The sequence below is a fragment of the Bos grunniens genome, chromosome 27 (genome assembly GCF_055505025.1).
Source record: "Bos grunniens cultivar Pamir isolate PY7600 chromosome 27, Bosgru_T2T1.0, whole genome shotgun sequence".
Classification (NCBI taxonomy): domain Eukaryota; kingdom Metazoa; phylum Chordata; class Mammalia; order Artiodactyla; family Bovidae; genus Bos; species Bos grunniens.
In genome coordinates, this window is record NC_141191.1 from 24,940,478 (window position 1) to 24,967,365 (window position 26,888).

The 26,888-nt window shown below is 39.2% G+C and overlaps 1 protein-coding gene across 8 annotated transcripts in view; it reads right to left on the bottom strand.

The window, feature by feature from the left end:
- The window catches only part of LOC147343655 (uncharacterized), a 181,514-nt gene that overhangs the window by 129,524 nt on the left and 25,102 nt on the right, over nucleotides 1-26,888 (bottom strand). The window contains exon 1 of one of the 8 annotated variants that reach the window (XR_015156332.1): nucleotides 10,243-10,417. The exons of 5 other annotated variants lie outside the window; for them this stretch is intronic. The gene's annotated coding sequence lies outside the window, so the exon portion shown is untranslated. Of the gene's footprint in view, nucleotides 1-10,242; nucleotides 10,418-26,888 lie in introns of those variants that run through there. 2 more of the 8 variants (XR_015156330.1, XR_015156331.1) reach the window with 2 other exon arrangements.

Genomic DNA, 26,888 nt, shown 5'->3' on the forward strand with positions numbered 1-26,888 from the left:
TGGTTTCTCCATCTAGGGATTCGAGAGCCAAGACAAGGGTGGCAATGCCTAGAGCAGAAGGCAACAAAGCACAGCACACACAGCACGCAGCTGCATCATTACTGCAAGGCAGATGATTCTGAAATGATAAAATTGAAAAATAGCCACTTCACCCTTCTGTCTCCTGTTCCGATTAAGGAAATGTAGTCACTTTGAGATACACATCAGTTGGGGTAGCTATCTTTGAGGGAAAAAAATGTTCTGTCTTGATATTGTTATTTAAGGATCCTGACTTTATAATTTTTTCCTGTGAGTCTTTGAGATGGCTCAATTTCTACTTGTATATATATTACAAAGCTTCTCCTCTGCAAGCTGAAGCAAATCATTGAGCCAGAAACACTTTATTGCCAATGGAATCTATTATGCTTCAGAGGTTCTTGATTTTATCTGATACTACCTACTGTTTAGCCACATATTGAGTTATCAACTTATTTTTCAAGAAATTTTAAAATACAGTATCAATAATGTATTTGTGTAAAACAAGCAGGGATCCACACAGATGACCCATGTACTTGCTAGGAGATAGTCTCCATTTCTCAATTCAAACTAACTGACACAAAGAGAACAGCACCCATCAATATATCCTTTTTCTATCAAAGTTAAACTTAGAAACAATTATCTTCACCTAACTGATGCCTGGCATTTCAAGCACATTAAATTCATACCACATTTCTTATTCTTTAACAGTTTTTTTTTTTTAAATTTAATTAGGAAAAGGAGTACATCAAGGCTGTATACTGTCACTCTGCTTATTTAACTTATATGCAAAGTACATCATGAGAAACGCTGAGCTGGAAGAAGCACAAGCTGGAATTAAGACTGCCGGGAGAACTATCAATAACTTCAGATATGCAGATGACACCACCCTTATGGCAGAAAGTGAAGAGGAACTAAAGAGCCTCTTGATGAAGGTGAAAGAGGAGAGTGAAAAAGTTGGCTTAAAGCTCAACATTCAGAAAACTAAGATCATCACTTAGTGATGGTCCCATCACTTCATGGGAAATTGATGGGGAAACAGTGGAAACAGTGTCAGACTTTATTTTTGGGGGCTCCAAAATCACTGCAGATGGTGATTGCAGCTATGAAATCAAAAGATGCTTACTCCTTGGAAGGAAAGTTATGACCAACCTAGATAGCATATTGAAAAGCAGAGATATTACTTTGCCAACAAAGGTCCATCTAGTCAAGACTATGGTTTTTCCAGTGGTCATGTACGGATGTGAGAGTTGGACTGTGATGAAAGCTGAGCGCTGAAGAATTGATGCTTTTGAACTGTGGTGTTGGAGAAGATTCTTGAGAGTCCCTTGGACTGCAAGGAGATCCAACCAGTCCATCCTTAAGGAGATCAGTCCTGGGTGTTCATTGGAAGGACTGATGTTGAAGCTGAAACTCCAATACTTTGGCCACCTGATGCAAAGAACTGACTCATTTGAAAAGACCCTCATACTGGGAAAGATTTAGGGCAGGAGGAGAAGGGTATGACAGAGGATGAGATGATTGGATGGCATCACCGATGCAATGGACATGAGTTTGGGTAGACTCCAGGAATTGGTGATGGACAGGAGGCCTGGCGTGCTGCGGTTCATGGGGTCGCAAGGAGTCAGACGTGACGGAGTAACTGAACTGAAATAATAAGAAAATAACCACACATATTATTATGGGTTGAATTGTGTCCCTGAAATGGTATGTTGAATTCTTAAACTCTAGAATATGACCTTATTTAGAAATACAGTCACTGCAGATGTAATTTGCTAGGATGAGGCCATACTGGAAGACTGAGACCCTAATCCGGTATGACTAGTGTTCTTATTAGAGATGAGAAAACATAAACAGATACAGAGATGTAGGGACTCAGACACGTTAGGGAAAAGACCATGCAAAAACAACAAGAGTGGAGTGATCCATCCCTAAACCAAGGAAGGCCAAGGACTGCCAGGAATCACCAAAGGTAGGAAGAGACAAGAAAGTACTTTCTCTGCGGGTTTCAGAGACAGTGCAATGTTGATTCACCTCAATTTTGAACATTTAGCCTCCAGAACTATGAGACAATAAATCTGTGTTATTTTAAGCCATTAGTTTGTGGTACTTGACTGTGGCAGACCTAGCAAAACAACACGCACATTTACTCATTAACTGCCATTTCCCATGACCATCCTTCTTTAACATAGATTTACATTTCAATGTGGTATCATTTTCCTTCTGCCAGAAGGATTTCCTTTAACATTTATCACAGTGTGGGTCTCCTGATGATGAATCATTTCAGCTTTTGGATATTTGAAAAACATCTTTATTTTGCTTTCATTCTTTAAGGTATTTAGCTAAAGAAAGAATTCTATGATGATAAGGTTTTGTTTTTAACTTTAGTATCCTATGATATTACTCAGCTTTGTTCTCACTTGCATCGCTCCTGATAAAAACAGAGCCACATTCGCAGTTCTGTCCTTCTGCACCTAATGTGTTATTTTCCACTGTTTGCTTCTAAGACTTCTCTTGATCACAGGTTTTGAGCAATCTGATTATTGCATGGACTGGTGTCATCTTCCTTGTGGTTCTTGTGCTTTGGACTTCAAGGAGCCTCATGTATCATGGGTGTATACTTTCCAACAAATTCAGAAACATTTTGGTCATTACTTCTTTAAATGTATTTTCTGTACACCTCTCCACTTCTCTGGTGGACTCAAATTATAAGTGTATTATGCTGCTCTGGTCATTTATCTAATTATTTGTTTCACTTGGGATAGCTTCCACAGCTGTGTCTTCATCCAGCTGAATATTCGTCTCACTATTACTGGAGTCACTTTTTTTTTTTTTGAGAAATTGACAAAATTTGTTCAATACAATGCTTATATTCTTTAAATTGATGAAGATTATATCTTTAAAAAACTACCTTTGAAAGCAGCATTTTACTTGAAAAAAAGGACTGTTTTGCTTCATTTTCATTGCTGGAATCTTTGTCCTCTGCACAGTTTCTAGGGCAGGGAAATCACTCCACGATTGCTGCAGGAAAGAATGAGCAGTGTAGGGCTTCCCTGATGGCTCACTGGAAGAATCCACTTGCCAGTGCAGGAGACATGGGTTCTATTTTAACTGATTTTTTCCCTTCTCTTTATGGTTTGCATTTTCCTGTCTGTGAGTGTACCTGGTCATTTTTTTTTTATTCAATGCCAAAAAATATTTTTAACTTTAACTTGTTGGATGGTAGCTATTTTGTATCTTTGTAAATATTCTTGAATTTTATTCCTTGCAATTAGTTACTTGGAATTTTTTCAAAAATTCAGGAATTTGTTTTTTAGATCCCAAAAAAGGGGGAACGTTAATGATGCAGAAATGAAAGTAAAAGGAGGGGCAGTTCTAGGAGCTAAATTCTAAAGTATGGAGCCAATGTGAAGGAGAATGAGGCTTTCACAATTTTTTTTTAACTTAGTGTATATAAAACCTTTAAATTAGAACAGAACTTTAAATTGAAAATGCAAAAACACATGTTCAGGTAAGCAACCACTGTTCTGGTTGAATAGAAAGATTCACTGAAAATAAAGAGAGATGATACTAAAAATATTAGATGGTTTATGGAAATAAATTATAACTAGATATAGGCATTTGGATTTCACAAAAATAGTATTAAGGAGACACTGTAGATTACTGTCACTCTAAGAGCACTGCTCTTAAATATTCTCCTAGGTTATATTCTCCCAATTAAAAATTATGCAGACAGATTTATGAAAATACCTGAGGCAAAGCTTTCACAAACACAACCAATTTAAGACTAAATTTTGCTTCCTTTTCTGCACTGATCTAAATTTATATGATTTAAAATGCAGAAAAATCAAAATTACTAGCTAATAGTTTTAGCTTTATGAAATATGTGTCATTAAATTAGGATAATCAGTCTACTAGTACATTTAGACCTGCAACCATCAATATGTGATTAAGAAAGTTTCACCCTCAACTAGCTCTTGGCTGCAACATGATGCAGAAGCAGAAACATTGCATAAGTGACTAATAAAACTCAGATACACTTCTGGTCCTCTAGTAGTCTTACACAAAGAAATCTGGGCACACAGACAAGAACTATAGATGTATTTACCCAAAGATGATAAAATGAAAGTCATTTTAGATATTTAACAAGTCAATGATCCACCCATATTAGTGTTTTCTTTACATAAGGCCTATTTTACATTCTTCCTTTAAAGTCTATAGAATGTTTAACATAGTAAATCTCTAAGGTTTGGAAGAGGCAGATTAACTGCTAAATATTACAGCCCATTTTTAATTTGTTTCAAAACATATTAAACTATATATTTACATGTCAAATTATAATGTTGCTGAAGAAACAAAATGCTACAGAATTGGACTAGTATCACTCTCTCAAGGATTTCCATAATTATTTGCGAGAAGGAAATGGCTTTCTGATCTGTAATACAAGAACCCCTTCGGACCATGCAAGGGACCCATGAATCCATGTGAGTACCAAGCGTTGTCCTCAACCTGATCCGTTTGTACCTTACACAATTTTTTCAATTATTTATGGTAACATAAAATCAATAACATATTAGACATTTTAAATAATGAGTAGGTTTTAATAAATTGACTATCTGAAAAAAAGTATTTTGAAGACTTGAATTATAAATGCAAAATAGGGTTTGACAGAAGTGGCATATATTTTTTCAGCACCTAAAACATGCCATGCTACGTGCCATGCACTTTGCACATACTTCAGATTCTGAATAGCTCTATTGCTGAATATGATACCGAGGAATCGAGAAGCTGAGTGATGCGCCCAAGATCACACAGTGAGGAGACTGTAGCACAAGGGCTCTGAGCTAATGCTCTTGGACCACTACTGGCCTCCGCTTCACAGGCATTGCTGTCATCTGTATATCAGTCAACCTATCTCCGAGTAAAGGCTAGTTTTCATTCTTTCCAATGCTTTCCACCTTTGCTATACGTATGTGTTAGTACTACTGTTCTCCTGCACAATGAATTTTCAGAATTTGCTTTCAGTCTTAAAGTACAATTACCATCAAGTGGAGAATTAACAAAACTTTTTAAAAAATTGTACAAGGAGTTGCATCCAGTCTAAACCAACCATTCTGAATCACACAATCTCAAATAAGGGTGCCTCTAGTAAGACTCCTAGGATTGTCTTCTTCCATAGCGGCGCGACCATGTTAATGAACTTACTCTTTTCCACGATCATTTAGGACCAGTTCCAATTGTCTCTCAAATCCATGTCCCATGTTCCATTCCTACTGGCTCTCCTCTAACACAGACCCTCTGTGTACTTCACATAGGAATTCTATTTGTCTCATATAACAATTCTACTTGTCTCACATAACAAACTCATAACATCAATTTGACCTGGCAGCCTCAAATATCCCTAAATGAATCCAACATAGTAAACCTCTATAGTCATGTAAAACATCAAACACAAGGGTATTTAATATTTCGTATGATAATCTTCTGTCCCATGGGTTAGTACGGATCATATTTTATTCTGGATATGGAGGATGTTTTGCAGAAAGTTTTACCAGCTTTCAATTCAGTTCAGTTCAGTCACTCAGTCATGTCCGACTCTTTGCAATCCCATGAATCGCAGCATGCCAGGCCTCCCTGTCCATCACCAACTCCCGGAGTTCACTCAGACTCACGTCCATCAAGTTGGTGATGCCATCCAGCCATCTCATCCTCTGTCGTCCCCTTCTCCTCCTGCCCCCAATCCCTCCCAGCATCAGAGTCTTTTCCAATGAGTCAACTCTTCACATGAGGTGGCCAAAGTACTGGAGTTTCAGCTTTAGCATCATTCCTTCCAAAGAAATCCCTTAACAGCTTTACAAATATCTAATCGAGTTCTCAGAAACAGCATGTCTCCTGGTGGGTGAATGAATGGTCTGTGCTAGTTAAAGGCCTGTATTTATTCATGCATCAAATACACATCTATTTCTTGAATGATTAACGTATTCCAAGACGGCTCTGGGTACTACAATAAGGGTACTTAAGTCGTTATTCTCTTGGACAATGAAACGCACAGTTTTAATATAGAATAATAACTTACAGATGGGAAAAATACTCATAAAACAGAGTATTTAAAGCATAAAGATGAGACAGGTTATCGTATAAGTAAATCTTAGCTAGTAACAGAGAAGTAGGGGAAAAACATTCCAGTCAAATATGCAAAAGCAAAGAGACTGAAGAGCAAATTACAAGGCTCTTGGTATAGCTGGGATGGGGCTGGGACAGTTTCACTGAGGCAGTCAGTAAAGCTGGAAAAAATGGCAAGTATCAGATACAGAAACCCTTGCACGCCGTGGTTAAAACTGGATGGCAGTTTTGCTGGCAAGACAGGACCAGTGAATAATTTTAAGTTAATGATTGGTATCATCAGATTTATTTTGTTTAGCTTCCTAAGAATATTACTGGGGAATTTTATTTGGAAATGTGGACTTGAGAAAGAAAAACTGAAGGTAGAGAGGGATGTAAGAAAGCGACCACAGTAAATATGTGAGTAATAATAAACAGTTACGAAGAGGTAGAGGCAGAAAGGATGGTGTTCACAAAACTGGGCTCTCAAATGGAGAGAGGAGCAGTTACTAATGTAGGAAATATAAATTGGGGGGCAGGGTGTAGATTTCACAGTATCAGATCAGTAAAGGAAACATGTGGTTTTGTGGTAGACATGCTAATTTGAAGTGCCAGTGATAACCTATAAGAAAAGGCATGACAACTGAATATGCAGGTCTATAATCCAAACAGGGAATATTCATCAATTCAACTGTACGCTGGCCCACGTTTAATGTAATGTCACTAGGCTGGCTGTGGGAACTGATATAATAAGGATGTCGTTTCTGGCCACATCTCCATTTCAAGGAGGCGGCTTACTGCTGCCGCCAGAGGGGTCAGCATTCCACTGACTTCTCAAATGTTTCCACTTCTTTAGCACTACCAAATTTATCTCTTCTTAAATCATCAAACAAAGCAATCTCTAAGGCTTCTTCCGCCATTGCAGCATTATTCTTTCAGTTTTGGCAACCCTCAGAGCTTTATTTTTCTGATAAGGCCAACTAAAGGGCAAATATTTTAATAATGTTAACATGCCTGTTTTTCAAATGAAGAAGTATGTTCACAGTTGAAGATTTGTTTAGACAGGACAAAAAAAAAAATCAGAATGAAGGCAGTGGAATTTCAAAGTCTGAAATGTGTGATAGCCTCAATAAAAGATTGAGCTGGAATCTCTTTGGTGATGATTCAGAAATCTGATAACCATCTGATGGAGCCAGAGGATGAGTTAATGCATCGCTAATGCATTTGGCCCTGGTGAAACCTATCCTACCTCTTTAATACAACTCTTCCATCCCCCAGTACCCATTAGAAAACCTTTAGCAAAGGCGGAACATTTTTCTCTGAAGAGCTTTGATGGTATAATAAATTTGATGAGTACTTTGTCAATAATCTTAGCATATGAAGACCACTTACCATCTCACATATCTCTAACTTACTCTGAATTTCTAAGCTATCTAGTCATAATAGTGACCTTTGCATACATGAGATGCAGACTGCGTTAAGCCCAGCTTCCTATGCCATTTTCAAATCTTTCCTTGATCTGGTCCCACTGAGAGGCAGATTTACTACGAAGCTTAATAGTCAAGACTCCTCAACTTGCATGGGTCTCTTCCAAGGCCCTGGGAAGGCTCCATCAGCACTCTGTTCACAGCATCATATGTGAAATTAATAAAATTAAACTTAAAAAAAAATCAGAACTGTCGCCTGATGCTTCCCATTGTCAGACTTGTCCTCATGTCAAATGATACTGGAATGACTGCAGAGATGTGGAGGATGCAGCTGAAGAAGCAGACAGAACATTTAGTCTGTGCTTGGTGGGACACATTTTTGATGTTCACAGTCACTAACATGCATACTTATTTCCATCCATCTTGGATAGGAATGATTTTCAGGAGTACTTCTGCCACCCGCTGTACCAACTCACTCAGTGTCCTGACAAGAACTACAAGACTAGGTGATCTGTAGATGTTCCAAAATATGAGTGTAGTGCAGGATAAACAAGGTCTGAAACATACAGAACAACACTGTATGAAGGATTTTCCATCCTGAGTCCTTGAAACTCTAAGCAGGTGATTTATTTCTCCTGGGCCCCTAGTCTAACGCATCAATAATGAAAAACTAAGTATCATGTTAGATGAAAGACAGAACGATCTTTCTACTCCTCCTACACAAAATGATACTTCAAGATGATTATCATAGGAAGAAGGGATTATAAAGGATGCAGCCAAATCATGTAGAGGACGAAAGAGTCTTGCAGAGGTGTCTGGTACTAAGTAATGAAAAATATCATCTTTCTGGACATTCATTCATTTTTTAGATTTGTGATTTGTTGTGACTACTTTTATTCACCCAAGTAAATATTTCCTTCCATAATTGAGATAACGTCCAATCCTCGTGTCAAACCAGACTCCTACAGTTGGGTATCTTTTTTCACCAATAATTTCATAGATAGAAGGCAGTGATGAGGCAGAGACAAAGTGGGAAAGAGCCAGGGCCTCAAATGCAGCTCCCGTAGGACTTTCGTTCTCACATTTGAGCCCAAGTTAATCCAAGATATCTCTATGCAAAGTGTGCAGTCACCCCACAGTGGGAGCCACATGGATTCTGATACATCTCCATTTTATACAAAGATATACAGCACATGTGATGTCTTCCAATAAATTAGTAGGTTCCAGGTTTATTTATTAAAGTTCCATAAGGTCAATCCCCTGTGTATGTGGTGAAACCCCCCTGAATCCCACCCTGAGGACACTTTTGAACAGGGCACTACCACTCTATGACTAAATTTGGCTGGTTTCTCCATCCCTTTTCAAAATGCTTTCGTATCACCCAAGATGGGATTGGTTTTTCTCACCCAAGATGTCTCTGCTCTGGGTCATTTTCACCACTCCCTAGTAACAAACTGAAAAATGCTCTATAATGGTCTATATTGAGGCAGCTGCTTCAGATAGTTTACTAATCCAAGATGTCTTCACCTCATTTCATTTCTGCCAAACGTTTGGTCCCTATACAGTCAAATATTGTTCATGGTGACCAAGGGGGGCTGCCTGTACCACCAGCTTCTCTAATTCTGTTCATCATTATTTCTCTGCTCATGAACTAACATTCCAATTTATCTAGTGACTTTGTGAACAGGGGCCATGAGAGGTTCTAGAAGAGGAATGCAGTTTCTCCAACACACAAACAATCCTGAAGGCTTCCAGTGTCTTTCCACTTGGCAGGGTTTCTGAGAACGTATTTCTCAGGGGAATGCCCTATATTGTTCCAATCCACATAATCCCCAGGAATTTCACAGACTGAGCCAGGCCTTGAGTTTTAGCTGGACATGTCAGCCAGCCTCATTTTGTCCTCCAGGGCTGCTTCCTCTGAGGACTCAGTGACAGTCATGTCATCAGTGCAGTATACTAATCATTATCACATTCAAGCCCTCCCTCATTACATTGCGGCCATGTGCCTGAGAATTCAAACTCCTCTGTATCAAAACGAATGCATACTGACTTCTGTTTCTCAAGACTGCAAACTGTACCTGACTGGCTCGCAAATTTGCTACTGAGAAGAAAGTGGTACATCATACCAGTTCCCACTGGCCTTCTGCACTTCCTGTGTGACTCCACTGTGTCAAACACAGTTGGAGCAACCAAAAAGGGACCCTGGCCACAGTATGATATTAACTGTCAACACTGTCTTCCATAAGTACTGTCCAGACAGAACTATTAATAAGAGAGACAGAAGAGTCAAAAATGCCCACTCCAACCATTTCTTAATGAGAGTAGTAATTTCATTTCCCTCTTTGAACTCTCTATAGCTTAATGTTTATTACTAAGAAAGACATGGTTCCAAAGGTTCCCATTTATCACAGCCAGTTAAAAAAATTGCACGGGTGGTAGATTTAGCAGATATCTAAAGGGTAATATGCCCTATTTTCATATAATACCCATCCCAAGCATTTCATTAAGAAAAAAGGAGGGGACTATCCTTTGTAGTCCCACTTTCCAAATCCTAATTCCACTCCTACCCTGGTCAACTTAGAAGCACCTCTACCCCTCCTGGGTTTACCTCCATGCCATTCTGAGCACACTCCCTACACACAGGATTTATTTCACACTGACTGCCTATAGCTAACATTCCTAAGAACATCCTGCTTACCTAGGCCATTAATCACTGCTGCTGCTGCTGCTGCGTCGCTTCAGTCGTGTCCGACTCTGTGTGACCCCAGAGACGGCAGCCCACCAGGCTCCTCTGTCCCTGGGATTCTCCAGGCAAGAACACTCGAGTGGGTTGCCATTTCCTTCTCCAATGCATGAAAGTGAAAAGTGAAAGTGAAGTCGCTCAGTCGTGTCCGACTCTTAGCAACCCCATGGACTGCAGCCGACCAGGCTCCTCCGCCCATGGGATTTTCCAGACAAGAGTACTGGAGTGGGGTGCCACTGCCTACTTCGACTAATCACTGAGTACAGTCTAAACCACCCTGCAGAGATGAAGCAAGCAGATCTTGGTCTTTTGGTTATCTTTTTTGGATGTTATGGCTTAGCCTTTTGCTGAGGTGATCAATTTTCTCAAAACAGACAGTTAAGAGGGAATTCAGCATGGCCCTTTAAGAGGTAAGCACGAGGCTGAGACTCTCTCTCAGCCTTGTCAACTGCAGCTTGTTCATTGCAGACCATCCAGATGCCTTTGCTCATCAAAGTTCTCAGCAACCTGGGGATCAGCCATCAACCCAAATAATCACTTCCATTGAGCAATAATCAACTGTACACCTCTTCAATAGCTATTTCTAAGAGATTATACCAATAATATTTCTCCATGCTTTCTGATGTTTTAAGAATCCTAATACTTGAACACACAGAATCTCTTAGGATTCCATAGTTACCTGAACTGGGTCTCCAGCTGCGAGTATGAACTTCTGAGTAACCAATAGTTACAGCTGAGTTACTTTGCTAATGAAAGTAACATCTCTCCCCATTATCAAAGAGACATGAGTGGCTTTCCAGAACTGGAATAACCTTACCTTACTGACTTTATCTTTCCTCACTTCCATCTACTCTTCCTTTAAAAGTCTAGCTTTTATCAAGGATGACAATAACCAGTGAATAGAATTTTTAATTAATCTGCCCCCCTTTCAACCACTCTATCCATTTAGCCATTTCCCTTATATGTAGGGGGATTTTTCTACAACTTCCATTGATTAAGACTTATTCCAGTAATATGCAATGGGTTTTTTACCATTTCAAAGACTGACAGGGCACTAACTTGGCATCAAGTCTTCATTGTATTTCCCCATCTTATTTTTTTCCAAAATAATAAAAACAACAATAAACACCTTAGCTATTGAGATTTTTAGGTATGAAATACAACCCTGCACATAATCCATGAAAAATCATATTGTTAAATTAGACTCACACGGATCAGTGATCTTAGCCAGTTGCAAACACTACTAGCATTTAAAGAATTCAAGTAATCATGAGGCTCAGGGAAACAAGGGAAAGATCCAGTGCCTCCAATGAAGGCCCCCAGATGAGTCTGGGACTATGAAATTAATGTATAAAATCTCTAAATAATATGTATAGCCACACCCTTTACACAGAAGGAGGCATTCCTGTCATTAAAACATCTTCATTTTATTCTTCGTCGCTGTGCTAAGTCGCTTCAGTTGTGTCTGACTCTTTGCAATCCTATGGACCACAGCCCACCAGGCTTCTCTGTTCATAGGATTCTCCAGGCAAGATACTGGAGTGGGCTGCCATGCCCTTCTCCAGAGGATGTTCCTGACCCAGGGATCGAACACGCGTCACTTACATCTCCTGCACTGACAGGAGGCTTCCTTCCCAGGGTGCCACCTGGGAAGCCCACTTAAATAGCTACACAAAGTTAACATGACATTCTCCCCAGAGCCATCCCACAAAAGTCTACCTTCCACAAGCGATCCTAGAGAACTAAAATATTTCAAAGATAGTAAATTTTACGATAGCAAATACCACTGGTTCACTTGCTAAGAGATCTGTTATTAAAAAGTTTACACTGAAATTTGATGAAGTCACCTTCTTCATCTCCTAGGAGCAACCCCTTTTCCTAGAAAGGGAAGAGGATGGATCCAAAGACCTGCTGCAGTACCCAAATTTGTATTTGTAATCTTAGATTCTTTTTCCCAACAAAGAGGGTCCCAAAATGATATCTTTCATGTCTTCCCAAATGAATCTATCCTTGACTCTGCTATATGCTAGCAGTGAGAGAATTAACTTCTCAATCCTCTCTTCTCTAATATATCTTTTCTGCTGTACTTTATCCCATCTTCTCCATGTCCCATTTATCCTACATACATTTCTCCCTGGCCTCCGACACACCTGTTTAAATTCTGCCTCAACTCACCTACCTCCTCTCCTAGGGCAAATCCTTTATAGCTTTCACATTTTAGTTTCCTTCCCATTATGCACACAAAACATTCTCTACTTTTGTTGCCCCTTGAAAATGTATCCTTTGAAATTTCACTGCTTGTGCAAACTACTTTGAATTAATACCAACAATAAAACATCAATTGAATGTCCCACTATTTGTCATAAACTTCTCTAGATAACTTACAGAATGATAATAATAATAATCACCATCATTGTACATTTTATAACCACTCACCCAACATCATATAATTAGCAGGTAATGGAGTCTAAACTCAGTCTCACTTTGTGCCTGGCTACCTTCAAAGTGCAGGATCCTCTCACCATAACATGATGCATCAACCCTATTCTGCTTCACACTTTCCTCTAAATTCTTAATTTTCATATTTCTTAACTTTACTATTAAATAATAAGCAAGTTCCCAGGAAGTACTGGAGAAGGCAATGGCATCCCACTCCAGTACTCTTGCCTGGAAAATCCCATGGACGGAGGAGCCTGGAAGGCTGCAGTCCATGGGGCCGCTAAGAGTCGGACACGACTGAGCGACTTCACTTTCACTTTTCACTTTCACGCATTGGAGAAGGAAATGGCAACCCACTCCAGTGTTCTTGCCTGGAGAATCCCAGGGACGGGGGAGCCTGGTGGGCTTCTGTCTATGGGGTCGCACAGAGTCGGACACGACTGAAGCGACTTAGCAGCAGCAGGAAGTATCATGCATTGTAATATTAACATCCCTCTCCTTCACCTTGAATATTATTCTACCCAATTGATATACTTGTTAGGGTGAAGAACAGACTACTTCAGTAAACACCTTAAAGGCAAGGATTTAAAGAATATAGAAGCTGGGACTTTCTTGGTGGTCCAGTGACTAAGACACCACGCCCCCAATGCAGGGATTCCCTGGTCAGGAAACTAGACCCCACATGCTGCAACTAGGAGTTCGCATGCCGCAACTACAGATACCACATGTCGCGACTAAAAGCTCCCATGTGGCCATGACTGGGAAATGCAGCCCCTAGCCCTCTGAGTGACAATATGCCAGGCCAAAACTAGATTAACGTATGTACAGTAAGACAGACTCAACTCAGCAGTCAATTCTCAACTCTCAGTGGCATCAACAACAAAGTTTTATTTCTTACCCATTTTCTATGTCCTTCAAGGCTCAGCTGATAGCTCTGCTCAGACCTCCTCTTTGTCCTTAATCTGAGATCCTCCCTGGATCTATGCCAGATGCTGTGATAAGAGGGGAAAATTCTTAAGAGTCTTTCATCGGCATTTATAAGATCTGGCTCAGCACTGGCATTTATATGGCCTGGCCCAACAGTGATACATGTCACCTCCATTAAAAATTCACTGGAAAAAAAACATATAGATAGACAGATATAGATATATAGGCCAGACCTAGTCAAGGGGTCTAATCCAACTACAGGGGCCACAAAGATCAAGCCTACTTTGAACCCAGAAGATTGAGAGCAGTCACTATTCAGTGAGCAGCAATAATTGTTACTATAGTCCAGAAACAGGGAACATTGGATTTGGTTTATAATTGACAATATTCAACACTGACTGTCCCTGCATCTGAAAGATGGCAAACAATACCTTGACTTAAAAAAAAATGAACCATGTCAAAGTTGCAAGTTAAGTTTTATTTGGGGCAAAAATGAGGGCTGCAGCCCAGGAAACAGCACCTCAGAAAGCCCTGGGTGACTGCTCCAAAGAGGCAGAGGGCAAGGTCAGTATAACATGTGATTTTTGTGAAGGGAAATACATGCCATCAAGCGCATATTTTTCCAGAAGGTTTCTACTAGTATCACGAAGCTTTACTAGTCATGAGAAACAGCTGTCACCATGAAGGATTTTAGTGCTTTTCTAGATACGGGGAGATACAAGATTTGGGCTCACAAAATTGGCTCTTGAAAATAGCTAACTATCTGAAGACCTGTCCTGCCAGTCTTCCCACCAAGCACAGGGTGCCTTATTTCTGTTCTCCACCCTGACTCCTTTCAGAGGGTGTTCAAGGTCAGCAGCCACAGCAGCTCATGACTTAATCCTTTCAGAGGTAGATGGCAAGCACCCATGGCAAGTGGCCATTTGTAGTTCACATACATATATACACACATGTGTTTAAGTTACACTCAAACAATAGGCTTTCTCATTTTAGGATTCACACAGTTTGAGGAAAGAAGCTTTTCATATGGGATAGTTGATAATTATTGGTCTCTTACCCAACACCCTCTCAGTCCTAAGATTTTTGTTGGGAAATAACCCCCAACCCATACTGAACCATATGGACAAACTGAGTCCTTAGGTCCACTGGTGGACATTTATTGGTCTAAACTGATCAACATTATCTGATCCACTTAATCATAGTGATTTGAATCAAAATTTTAAGCATATAACATAAATCATCTAGTCAGCACTGAATCCAGAATTTTAGTTTTAAAGCTGAGAGAGAAACAAATACTCTGAGTGTAGCCAATAAAGATATTGGCAAATGTTAGCACCCACCATTTTGAGAGGGGCCACCCACACATGGAAATTATCAGTTTTGACTTTGTTCAACTGCTAGGTTAAATCAACCTTGAAGCTTTATCATTTAATATAGTTTATGCTGGATATTACATCACTGACAAAATAAAACCTAAAATGAATGATCTGACTATAAGGCTTCATACTTGCATTAGTATGATCATAAGAAAATAAGGGCTTATAAATCAAAATAGAGGAATATTACTTACAAAGTGGCACCAGAATTTCTTAGTCATTGCATTAAAAAATAATGATAAAATTAACTAATCCCCACATTCTTTATTTCACATTTTTACTTACTGAAATACAGCTTATGTACAATAGTATATTAGTTTCAGGTATAAAACATAGATAGAATCTAGATACTTTTATACATTGCACAAAGTACAAAATTATTATAAAATATTGTATATATTCCCTGTGCTGCATATTACGTCCCTGTGACTTATTTATAGACTGGTAGTTCATACCTCTCAGCCCCCTACTCTTAACCTGTGTCTTTGTGTTGGCTCTTGCAAAGCTTTCTCACAGGAGAACTAAAAGACTTTGTCAACTACAAAGGAAGGCATTTAAAATTCTTGAGATAATCTGAGATAGAGATAACAAAAAGAAATAGAACCTTAAAAAAAAAAAAAAAACAGATGCTGGCAAAATAGAAGAAAGCTGTGAGCTATGCAATTGACCCCTTATGTAAACAATCTCCCCCAAAATATACACAGTCAAGTCACCTAACTGGATGACTACTTGGTGTCAGAGGTTTATTTTTATAAATGAGTTCTACTCCAGGGCTGAGATGGTACAGAAACTAAGCTCTACATGGAGAAGCCAAAGCACAGGAAGCAGAGAGGGCAGAATAAAATCATACCTCAACCCAAAGAATCAGCAAGCAATTGGGTGAGAGCTCTGGACTGAAGAAGGTATAATGAAATCTGGAAGGAGAGATGATTAAAACTAAATTAAAACTACACTTCAAGAAAACCTCCAGATTACCTTGAAAGGTACATGCGTAGAATAATATTACTTTCTCCACATTTTTCATTCCCCAAATCAACATATAGGGGAGAAAACATTTCTTTTCTCCCACTGAAGAGTATTCAAACTGGCAGCAATGGTTTATAAAGTCAAACACATCCACTGCATGTACATTCCAATAAGAAGCGGTGGTCCAAAACGGTGCTATATATGAGTCAGGACGGGAGTCAGGATTTTTAAATCCTATGGCAGATTTGCCATTAATAAGCAGAGGGACACTTGCTAGGACATGTAAGAGGACAATATAAGATTGTCTTTGATTCTATGAATCTATGAAAAGCCGTAATAACTTGGATATGTGACTCCTTTAATATTTATCTCAAGTCTGTACTCTGTGCCAGTTACTCTGCTAACCTATGACACTGTACTATAAACCTATTTATATGTGTGTATTCTAATTTTAAAATTACTTTTCCTGTTTACCTGCTATTTTTCTTTTATAAAGATTGTGCAGGGGGATGACCAATTAAAAGTATGCCCATTTCCCTGAGAAAAAAAAATGAGGCAGATAAGAGCAAGGGATCTGTCCAATGTTGGATAACCAATGGGTGAACTACAACTAGAACTCAAGACTTTTTATTCTAATTTAGGATAATGATGCAAGGTTATGCTCAAAATCCTTCAATTTAGGCTTCACCAGAATGTGGACTGAGAAGTTCCAGATGTACAAGCTAACACTTGATGCAAAGTTACGCTCAAAATCCTTCAATATAGGCTTTAGCAGAATGTAAGCTTAGAACTTCTGGATGTACAAGCTAGGTTTAGAAAAGGCAGAGGAACCAGAGGTCAAATTGCCAACATTCTTTGGATCATAGAGAAAGCATGGGAATTTCAGGGGGAAAAAAATCCACTTCTGCTTCACTGACTACGCTAAAGCCTTTGACAGTGTGGATCACAATAAACTGGAAAACTCTCAAAGAGATGGGAATACCAGATCACCTTACCTGTCTCCTGAGAAACCTGTATGCAGGTCAAGAAGCAAAAGTTAGTACCAGACATGGAACAACAGACTGCTTCAAAGTTGGTAAGGGAGTACAACAAGGCTGTATATTGTCACACTGCTTTTTTAACTTATATTCAGAGTACATCATGAGAAATGACAGGCTGGATAAATCATAAGCTGGAATCAACACTGCCAGGAGAAATATCAACCTCAGATATGCAAATGATATCACTTTAATGCCAGAAAGTAAAGAAGAACTGAAGAGCCTCTTGATGATCATGAAAGAGGAGAGGGAAAAGACCGGCTTGAAATCCAACATTCAAAAAACTAAGATCATGGCACCCAGTCCCATCACTTCATGGCAAATAGAAGGGGGGAAAGTGAAAGCACTGATACATTATTTTCTTGGTTCCCAGACTTCATTTTCTTTCACTATGGACAGTGACTGCCGCCATGAAATTAAAAGATGTGTGCTCCTTGGAAGGAAAGCTATGACAAACCTAAGTTCAGTTCAGTTCAGTCGCTCAGTCGTGTCCGACTCTTTGTGACCCCATGAATTGCAGCATGCCAGGCCTCCCTGTCCATCACCAATTCCCAGAGTTCACTCAGACTCACATCCATCGAGTCAATGATGCCATCCAGCCATCTCATCCTCTGTCATCACCTTCTCTTCCTGCCCCCAATCCCTCCCAGCATCAGAGTCTTTTCCAGTGAGTCAACTCTTTGCATGAGGTGGACAAAGTACTGGAGTTTCAGCTTCAGTATCATTCCTTCCAAAGAAATCCCAGGGCTGATCTCCTTCAGAATGGACTGGTTGGATCTCCTTGCAGTCCAAGGGACTCTCAAGAGTCTTCTCCAACACCACACTTCAAAAGCATCAATTCTTCGGCACTCAGCCTTCTTCACAGTCCAACTCTCACATCCATACATGACCACAGGAAAAACCATAGCCTTGACTAGACGAACCTTTGTTGGCAAAGTAACGTCTCTGCTTTTGAATATGCTATCTAGGTTGGTCATAACTTTCCTTCCAAGGAGTGTGTCTTTTAATTTCATGGCTGCAGTCACCATCTGCAGTGATTCTGGAGCCCAGAAAAATAAAGTCTGACACTGTTTCCACTGTTTCCCCATCTATTTCTCATGAAGTGATAGGACCAGATGCCATGATCTTCGTTTTCTGAATGTTGAGCTTTAAGCCAACTTTTTCACTCTCCTCTTTCACTTTCATCAGAGGCTTTTGATTTCCTCTTTACTTTCTGCCATAAGGGTGGTGTCATCTGCATATCTGAGGTTATTGATATTTCTCCCGGCAATCTTGATTCCAGCTTGTGCTTCTTCCAATCCTGCATTTCTCATGATGTACTCTGCATATAAGTTAAATAAGCAGGGTGACAACATACAGCCTTGACGTACTCCTTTTCCTATTTGGAACCAGTCTGTTGTTCCATGTCCAGTCTGAACTGTTGCTTCCTGACCTGCATACAGATTTCTCAAGAGGCAGATCAGGTGTTCTGGTATTCCCATCTCTTGAAAAATTTTCCACAGTTTCTTGTGATCCACACAGTCAAAGGCTTTGGCATAGTCAATAAAGCAGAAATAGATGCTTTTCTGGAACTCTCTTGCTTTTTCCATGATCCAGCAGATGTTGGCAATTTGATCTCTGGTTCCTCTGCCTTTTCTAAAACCAGCTTGAACATCTGGAAGTTCACGGTTCACGTATTGCTGAAGCCTGGCTTGGAGAATTTTGAGCATTACTTTACTAGCGTGTGAGATGAGTGCAACTGTGCAGTAGTTTGAGCATTCTTTGGGATTGCCTTTCTTTGGGATTGGAATGAAAACTGACCTTTTCCAGGCCTATGGCCACTGCTGAGTTTTCCAAATTTGCTGGCATATTGAGTGCAGCACCTTCACAGCATCATCTTTCAGGATTTGAAATAGCTCAACTGGAATTCCATCACCTCCACTAGCTTTGTTCATAGTGATGTTTTCTAAGGCCCACTTGACTTCACATTCCAGGATGTCTGGCTCTAGGTGAGTGATCACACCATTGTGATTATCTGGGTGTGAAGATCTTTTTTGTACAGTTTTCTGTGTATTCTTGCCGCCTCTTCTTAATATCTTTTGCTTCTGTTAGGTCCATATCATTTCTGTCCTTTATCGAGCCCATCTTTGCATGAAATGTTCCCTTGGTATCTCTAATTTTCTTGAAGAGATCTCTAGTCTTTCCCATTCTGTCGTTTTCCTCTATTTCTTTGCATTGATCGTTGAGGAAGTCTTTCTTATCTCTCCTTGCTATTCTTTGGAACTCTGCATTCAGATGCTTATATCTTTCCTTTTCTTCTTTGCTTTTTGTTTCTCTTCTTTTCACAGCTATTTGTAAGGCCTCCCCAGACAGCCATTTTGCTTTTTTGCATTTCTTTCCATGGGGATGGTCTTGATCCCTGTCTCCTGTACAATGTCACGAACCTCAGTCCATAGTTCATCAGGCACTCTATCTATCAGATCTAGGCCCTTAAATCTATTTCTCACTTCTACTGTATAATCATAAGGGATGTGATTTAGGTCATACCTGAATGGTCTAGTGGTTTTCCCTACTTTCTTCAATTTAAGTCTGAATTTGGTAATCAGGAGTTCATGATCTGAGCCACAGTCAGCTCCTGGTCTTGTCTTTGCTGACTGTATAGAGCTTCTCCATCTTTGGCTGCAAAGAATATAATCAATCTGATTTCGGTGTTGACCATCTGGTGATGTCCATGTGTAGAGTCTTCTCTTGTGTTGTTGGAAGAGGGTGTTTGCTATGACCAGTGCATTTCCTTGGAAAAACTCTATTAGTCTTTGCCCTGCTTCATTCCATATTCCAAGGCCAAATTTGCCTGTTACTCCAGGAGAAGGCAATGGCAACCCACTCCAGTGTTCTTGCCTGGAGAATCCCAGGGACAGAGGAGCCTGGTGGGCTGCCGTCTATGGGGTTGCACAGAGTTGGACACAACTGAAGGGACTTAGCAGTAGCAGCCAGGTGTTTCTTGACTTCCTACTTTTGCATTCCAGTCCCCTATAATGAAAAGGACATCTTTTTTGGGTATTAGTTCTAAAAGGTTTTGCAGGTCTTCATAGAATCGTTCAACTTCAGCTTCTCCAGCGTTACTGGTTGGGGCATAGACTTGGATTACCGTGATATTGAATGGTTTGCTTTGGAAATGAACAGAGATCATTCTGTTGTTTTTGCAATTGCATCCAAGTACTGCATTTCAGACTCTTTTGTTGACCATGATGGCTACTCCATTTCTTCTGAGGGATTCCTGCCCGCAGTAGTAGATATAATGGTCATCTGAGTTAAATTCACCCATTCCAGTCCATTTTAGTTCACTGATTCCTAGAATGTTGACATTCACTCTTGCCATCTCTTGTTTGACCACTTCCAATTTGCCTTGATTCATGGACCTGACATTCCAGGATCCTATGCAATATTGCTCTTTACAGCATCGGACCTTGCTTCTATCACCAGTCACATCCACAGGTGGGTATTCTTTTTGCTTTGGCTCCATCCCTTCCTTCTTTCGGGAGTTATTTCTCCACTGATCTCCAGTAGCATATTGGGCACCTACTGACCTGGGGAGTTCCTCTTTCAGTATCCTATCATTTTGCCTTTTCATACTGTACAGACTGTTCATTCTGACAGACTGTGGTCCACTGGAGAAGGGAATGGCAAACCACTTCAGTATTCTTGCCTTGAGAACCCCATGAACAGTATGACAAACCTAAACCGTGTATTAAAAAGCAAAGATATCACTTTGCCAACAAAGGTCCATATAGTCAAAGCCACGGTTTTTCCAGTAGTCATGTACCAGTGTGAAGCTGGACCATAAGGACAGCTGAGCACAAAAGAACTGATGCTTTCAAATTGTGGTGCTGGATAAGACTTTTGAGAGTCTCTTGAATTGTTAGGAGACCAAACCAGTCAATCCTCAAAGAAATCAACCCTGATTATTCATTGAAAGGATTGATGCTGAAGCTAAAGCTCCAATACTTTTGTCCAACTGAAGTGAAGAGCCGACTCATTTCCCCCAATGCTGGGAAAGAAAAGAAGGGGAAGGGGGCGGCAGAGAATGAGATGTTTAGATAGCATCACCAACTCAATGGACATGAACTTGAGATATTAATTTGAGCCAACTCTGGGAAATAGTGGTAAAGAGAGGAGCCTAGTGTGTTGCAGTCCTCGGGGTCACAAAGAGTCAGACACAACTTTGCGACTGAACAACAAGGATGTTGGGACCAAAAAAAAAAAAAAAAGTAGTATAGCAAAATGCTTCTTGCTGCTAAGTTGCTTCAGTCATGTCCGACGCAGAAATAATAATGAGTGATGGGGTGGCAGAGAAAGCCCTTGATGCTGTGAACCAAATGAAGTTATCCTAGAGAAGCAAAAGATACTTAAGAAGAAAATAATTCTGTTTAAACAGACAAGTTTGCAACATATAAATGCCAGCATTTTTATAAAGGAATAATACCTCAGATCTGACTGAAGTAAACCACAGCCATAAATTACAGTACCTGAATTTCAGTGAGGTTTTAAAAATACATCACCAACCAAACATTAATCCCCAAGGTTAACAAGCACTGTCTGTGATATAGAATAGCTAGTTCAGAGACAACTGACTCAGAGAAAGGAAGGGTTTCAACCCTGAGCACAGTGACAAGCGAGGTACCGTGAGAATCAATATGGAAACCACGGTGGCTCATTTTTTATTTCTAAGGCTGAAGAGGAAGCAAGGAGTAAGAGTGCTGAAGCTTGCAAATGCTGGGAAAGAAAATCCTGAAGACAGGATAAGTTAGGAGAATATAACTGAATTCATATAACGTTGTCAGAATCAGAGTCCAGGGAAATAATTTACTGACTAATGTAACTCAGCATGAGTAAATAAATATGAAATAATAAGTGACAAATACAGCAAAACGAGCAAAACACAGCAATAATGAGCAGAATTTGTATCCTCCTGAGGTTTTCGACTACCCAAAAATGGAGCATTATACTAAATAATTCGGGCAATGGATCACTGCCCAAGAGGAGCAGCTTTGATACACCGATCTTGAATCTTTGGGATGCAGCATAAACAGGTCATGGTTCTGTAACTCTGTTGCATATTCCACAAGTGCCTTATTGTATTTTTGCCAGATGTTACACTTTTCACATGTAAATTATTTTTTATTTTCTAAAAACCACAGGTATTTACAACCTAAGGCAATTAGAAATTATGAAGTCCACTAGCTTTGTTTTATAAGTGGAAAAGATTGAGACTCTACATCAATTTTCTTTAAATTTAGAATATGGTTTGTATAGTCACTTTCATCCTACCAGCCTCTGAAACTTTCAAGAGTACATGAATCTCACTTACATGTCTGTAAAGGACAGTAACTCGTCCTGTAAAGCAGTAACAAGGGGTATCTTCTACAATACGGATGTATTGTATCCCTGTAAGTACCTGGATACTTAAATTCATCCCAAATTCTATAATGTAAATGCTATGTCTGCACTCTTAACTATAATGAACATTATTTTTGCACTTGCATTTGGTGACTGAAATTAACATTCCAACAGGATTAGAAATGACAGATTTAATGGCTTCCCCCAAGATTTCACTAGTTGCTGTAATTCCAAAATTCCTTACAATTTATTATGGCACTCTACAGCTATGGTAGAACTAATCCCGTCTTGGTCCCAAAGCTGCTACTGCTAAATAAAAAGAAAATCTCATTTTCTGCCTGTCATTAAGGAAGAAGACAGCAATCCATGGAAGTGATTTGAGAAGGAGAAGACCCCAAAGGCACCGAGAGAAGAGAAACTGTACTGTAGCCCCTGTGGCAGCAGCATCTCCTAAGAGACACTGGGGTGAAAGGGTGATGGGAAGTGCAAGCTCCTGGAAGAGCTTCAGAGAAGACTCAGCTGGAAGACAAGATGAGGCATTTCTGAAAACATAGTAAAGAATAGTCTTAGCTGCTAATGAAGCCTTCCCTCCACTTCTTTCCTTCCAATTCTACTGAAATTCCATCAAATTGTCTTACATCTAACCAGAAACAAAACAAATGGGACCTAATTAAAATTAAAAGCTTTTGCACAGCAAAGGAAATGATAAACACCAAAAAGGCAACTCACAGAATGGGAGAAATAGCTGAAAACGATGCACTGACAAGGGATTAACTGCCAAAATTTACAAACTGTTCATGCAGCTCAATATGAAAAAATCAAAAAATGGACAGAATCTCCAAATAGACATTTCTCCGAAGAGGACATACTGATGGCCAAGAGGTATGTGAAAAGATGCTCAACACTGCTAATCATTTTTTTTTTTTCTAAGTCGCTTCAGTCGTGTCCAACTCTGTGCGACCCCATAGATGGCAGCCCACCAGGCTTCCCTGTCCCTGGGATTCTCCAGGCAAGAATACTGAAGTGGGTTGCCATTTCCTTCTGCTAATCATTAGACAAACACAAATCAAAACTAAAATGAGATACTACCACACTAGTCAGAATGGTCATCATCAAGAAGTCTACAAACAATAAATATGCTGCAGAGGGTGCAGAGAAAAGGGATCCTTCTACACTGTTTGTGAGAATGTAAACTAGTACAGCCACTATGAAGAACAGTATGGAGGTTCCTTAGGGAAAAAAAACTAAAAATAGAGCTACCTCTTGATCCAGCAATCCCACTCTTGGGCATATATCTGGGAAAAACCATGACTGGAAAGGATTCAGGAATCCCAAAATTCATTGCAGCACTGTTTGCAATGGCCAATGCATAGAAGAAACGTAAATGTCCGTCAACAGAAGAACGAGTAAAGGAGATGTGGTACATATATGTACAATGGGACATTACTCAGCTGTTAAGAAGAATGAAATGATGCCATGCGCAGCAACTAGATAGACCTGGAGATTATCACACTGAGAAATCCAGACAAAGACAAATATCATATGATATCACTTATATGTGGAACCTAAAAAATAATATGAATGAACTTATTTACAAAACAGACACACAGATTTAGAAAACAAATTTATGGTTACCAAAGGGGAAAGTTCAGGGGAAGGGATAGATTGAAGTTTGGGACAGACCTATACACACTATTGAATTTAAGATAGATAACCAATGACCTACTATATAGCACAGGGAACTCTGCTCAATATTCTGTAAATACCAAAATGGGAAAAGAATTTGAAAAGAAATAGATACATATATACGTATAACTAAACCATTTTGCTGTATACTTTATAGTAATACAAAATTGTTAATCTCCAATATAAAATAAAAATTAAATTTTAAAAAACAAAATAAATAAAGGACTATTAGTGAACTAAACTGGACAAAGCTCACGCCCACTGAGAGGACAGCCGCTACTTAGCTCATATGGCAACCGGGACTCCTCATGGCCAAAACTTAGCATTTTTAAAAAGAAAAGCTGAAAATAAGAATTGTTATGTAAAAAATTAATTTTAAAGATGCAAACAATGAGTTCAGTTTTATTTTTAAAATACTATGTTGACCAAACAAAATATATCTACAAGCCAATTGTTGCAAACAGACCATGAATAGGGAAGTTGTATTTTGGTACAAATTCTAGCTTCTAATATAAAAATACATTTATTCCAGGCCAGAATATGTTAATAAAATCTGTTTCTTTTTTTAATAAATCTTATGATGAGCAGCTTTATACCCTGTAGGGTTTTGTAGGATACACAGTTTCCCAGAACTATTATAAAATGAAACCAAGATGAATTTTTGTGTGATTCATCATCAGAATTTGTTCAAAGAGTGGCCTGACACCTATAATCATCCCATCACCTGACACCTAATTTGAATTATTTCCACAAAAAATTTTGGAAAATTAAATTTAGATTTTTAAGTAAAGTTAGCAGTTTACTAAAAGCAACCATATCTTAAGGACATCCAATCTCAAAACAAAATATTGGCCATTACAAATTGTCAAATAGAATGAAATCATAATGTGAGAAACCTATGATGCAGTTATTTTATTTTTGATATTAGATCTCATAAGCCAATGGGCAAGGAGAGGACAAGATTTAAGTTAATGATATTACCAGTCAAAAAGCATGAACCTCGAGTGAAAAAAACTTCTGTGGCTAGAATATACAGCACATATAGATTGGATTTTATTTTGGATTTTAGCTGGAATGACATTTCTGGATCTGAAACTTGTTTTATTAATCAATGAATGAATTAGAATCAACTCTGTGAGAACTACTTTTTAGTCTGTTTAAAAAAAAATTTTAAAAACAGGGACTGAATTGTTTTTACCCTTTTTATCTACTTCTTACATGCCCAGTAAGTCAAAGAGAAGTATGTAGGTATAGAATTGCTATTCTTTTTTGTTCTTAGAACTATTCTTTAAAAAGAACATAAAAGTCAAGTTTAAAGAGTGAGAGAAATAAAGAATGACAATAAGTTGTATCTATTACCCCTGAAATTTGTATCATTATATTATGTATTGAGCTTCCCTGGTGGCTCTGTGGTAAAGAATATGCCTTCAATGCAGGAGACCCAGGTTCGATCCCTGAGTCAAGAAGATCCCTGGAGAAGGACTGGCAACCCACTCCAGTAATGTTGCCTGGGAAATCACATAGAGGACTCTGGCGGGCTGCAGTCCATGGGGTTGCAGAGTCGGACACGACTGAGTGACTTGATACTACAGGCTTAGAGACCAAATAAAGTTAATTTGGAAAAAGGAAAATCAGTTTTAGAGATAAATAGTACAATGAAAATATATAATTTTACTTATAATATAATAAATTTTAAGCTACTGATAATTCTTACTATAATTTCTCATACTAACAGGTAGGAAATAAGGAAGAGACTGCTAGATTGCCTCCAACATTTATTTTCTCCTTTTCATAAAAAATAAAAAGTCCTAGTTTAATCTGAGCATATCATTGCTTAGAATAAAGACTTATTTCTCAAACTAACCTTGAATCCAGGTGTGGCCATATGGCAAATTTCTGGTCTTTGGAATGTGAACTTAAGTGATTTGTGAAACTTTTGAGCCTCAACATTGAAATTAAGTACACTCTCCTCTTTACCTTTTCACCATCTCACTAGCTAGAGTGCAGACAAGGAGATGGGCCACCCTGGACTATGTAATAAAAGGCAATTCCCTAGTGATGCTGAAAAAAATGATGTACAATGATCTGGGTCCCTGGCACAATGCCCTCCCCACATCACCCACCCCAGCCTAGTTATGGCCAGACCACACATGAAAGTAGTCAGAGTAAATTTAGGTCTGTGTTACAGTACTTGAATACCCGAACAAATGTAACATTTGTTATAAGATTCAGAAAGTGAAAGTTGCTCAGTCGTGTCCGACTTTTTGTGACCCCATGGACTATACAGAATTCTGCAGGCCAGAATACTGGAGTGGGTAGCCTTTCCCTTCTCCAGGGGGTCTTCCCAACCCAGGGATTGAACACAGGTCTCCCGCATTGCAGACGGATTCTTTACCAGCTGAGCCACCAGGGAAGCCCTGGAAGATTCAGAATTATGAGCAATTAAATCATTTAGAAGACAGTTGCACCAACACAGAAACAGCAAATAAGGAAAACCAGTGTCCATACTACGTCTGAGGAAATTATTTGTCTCCTTGGAGGCAGGCCATGTGGCCCTGAGTTTGTAGAAACTATGGGAAGAAAGCCACAAAATTGGTGTGTGTTGGTTGTTTCTTGTCACTTTCAGCAAAGATGAATAAGAGCTACTAAAGGCAATGCTAGCAAGTTTCTATGCTGAAATTGAAAGGAATTTGGCTCCTTTTTTGGATAGATTTTCATCACCCAATGTCTGAAATTTAAGGTGACTAAGAATCTGCTAAACTGGGGCTTTGTGGAATTGATCAAATCAATTGAA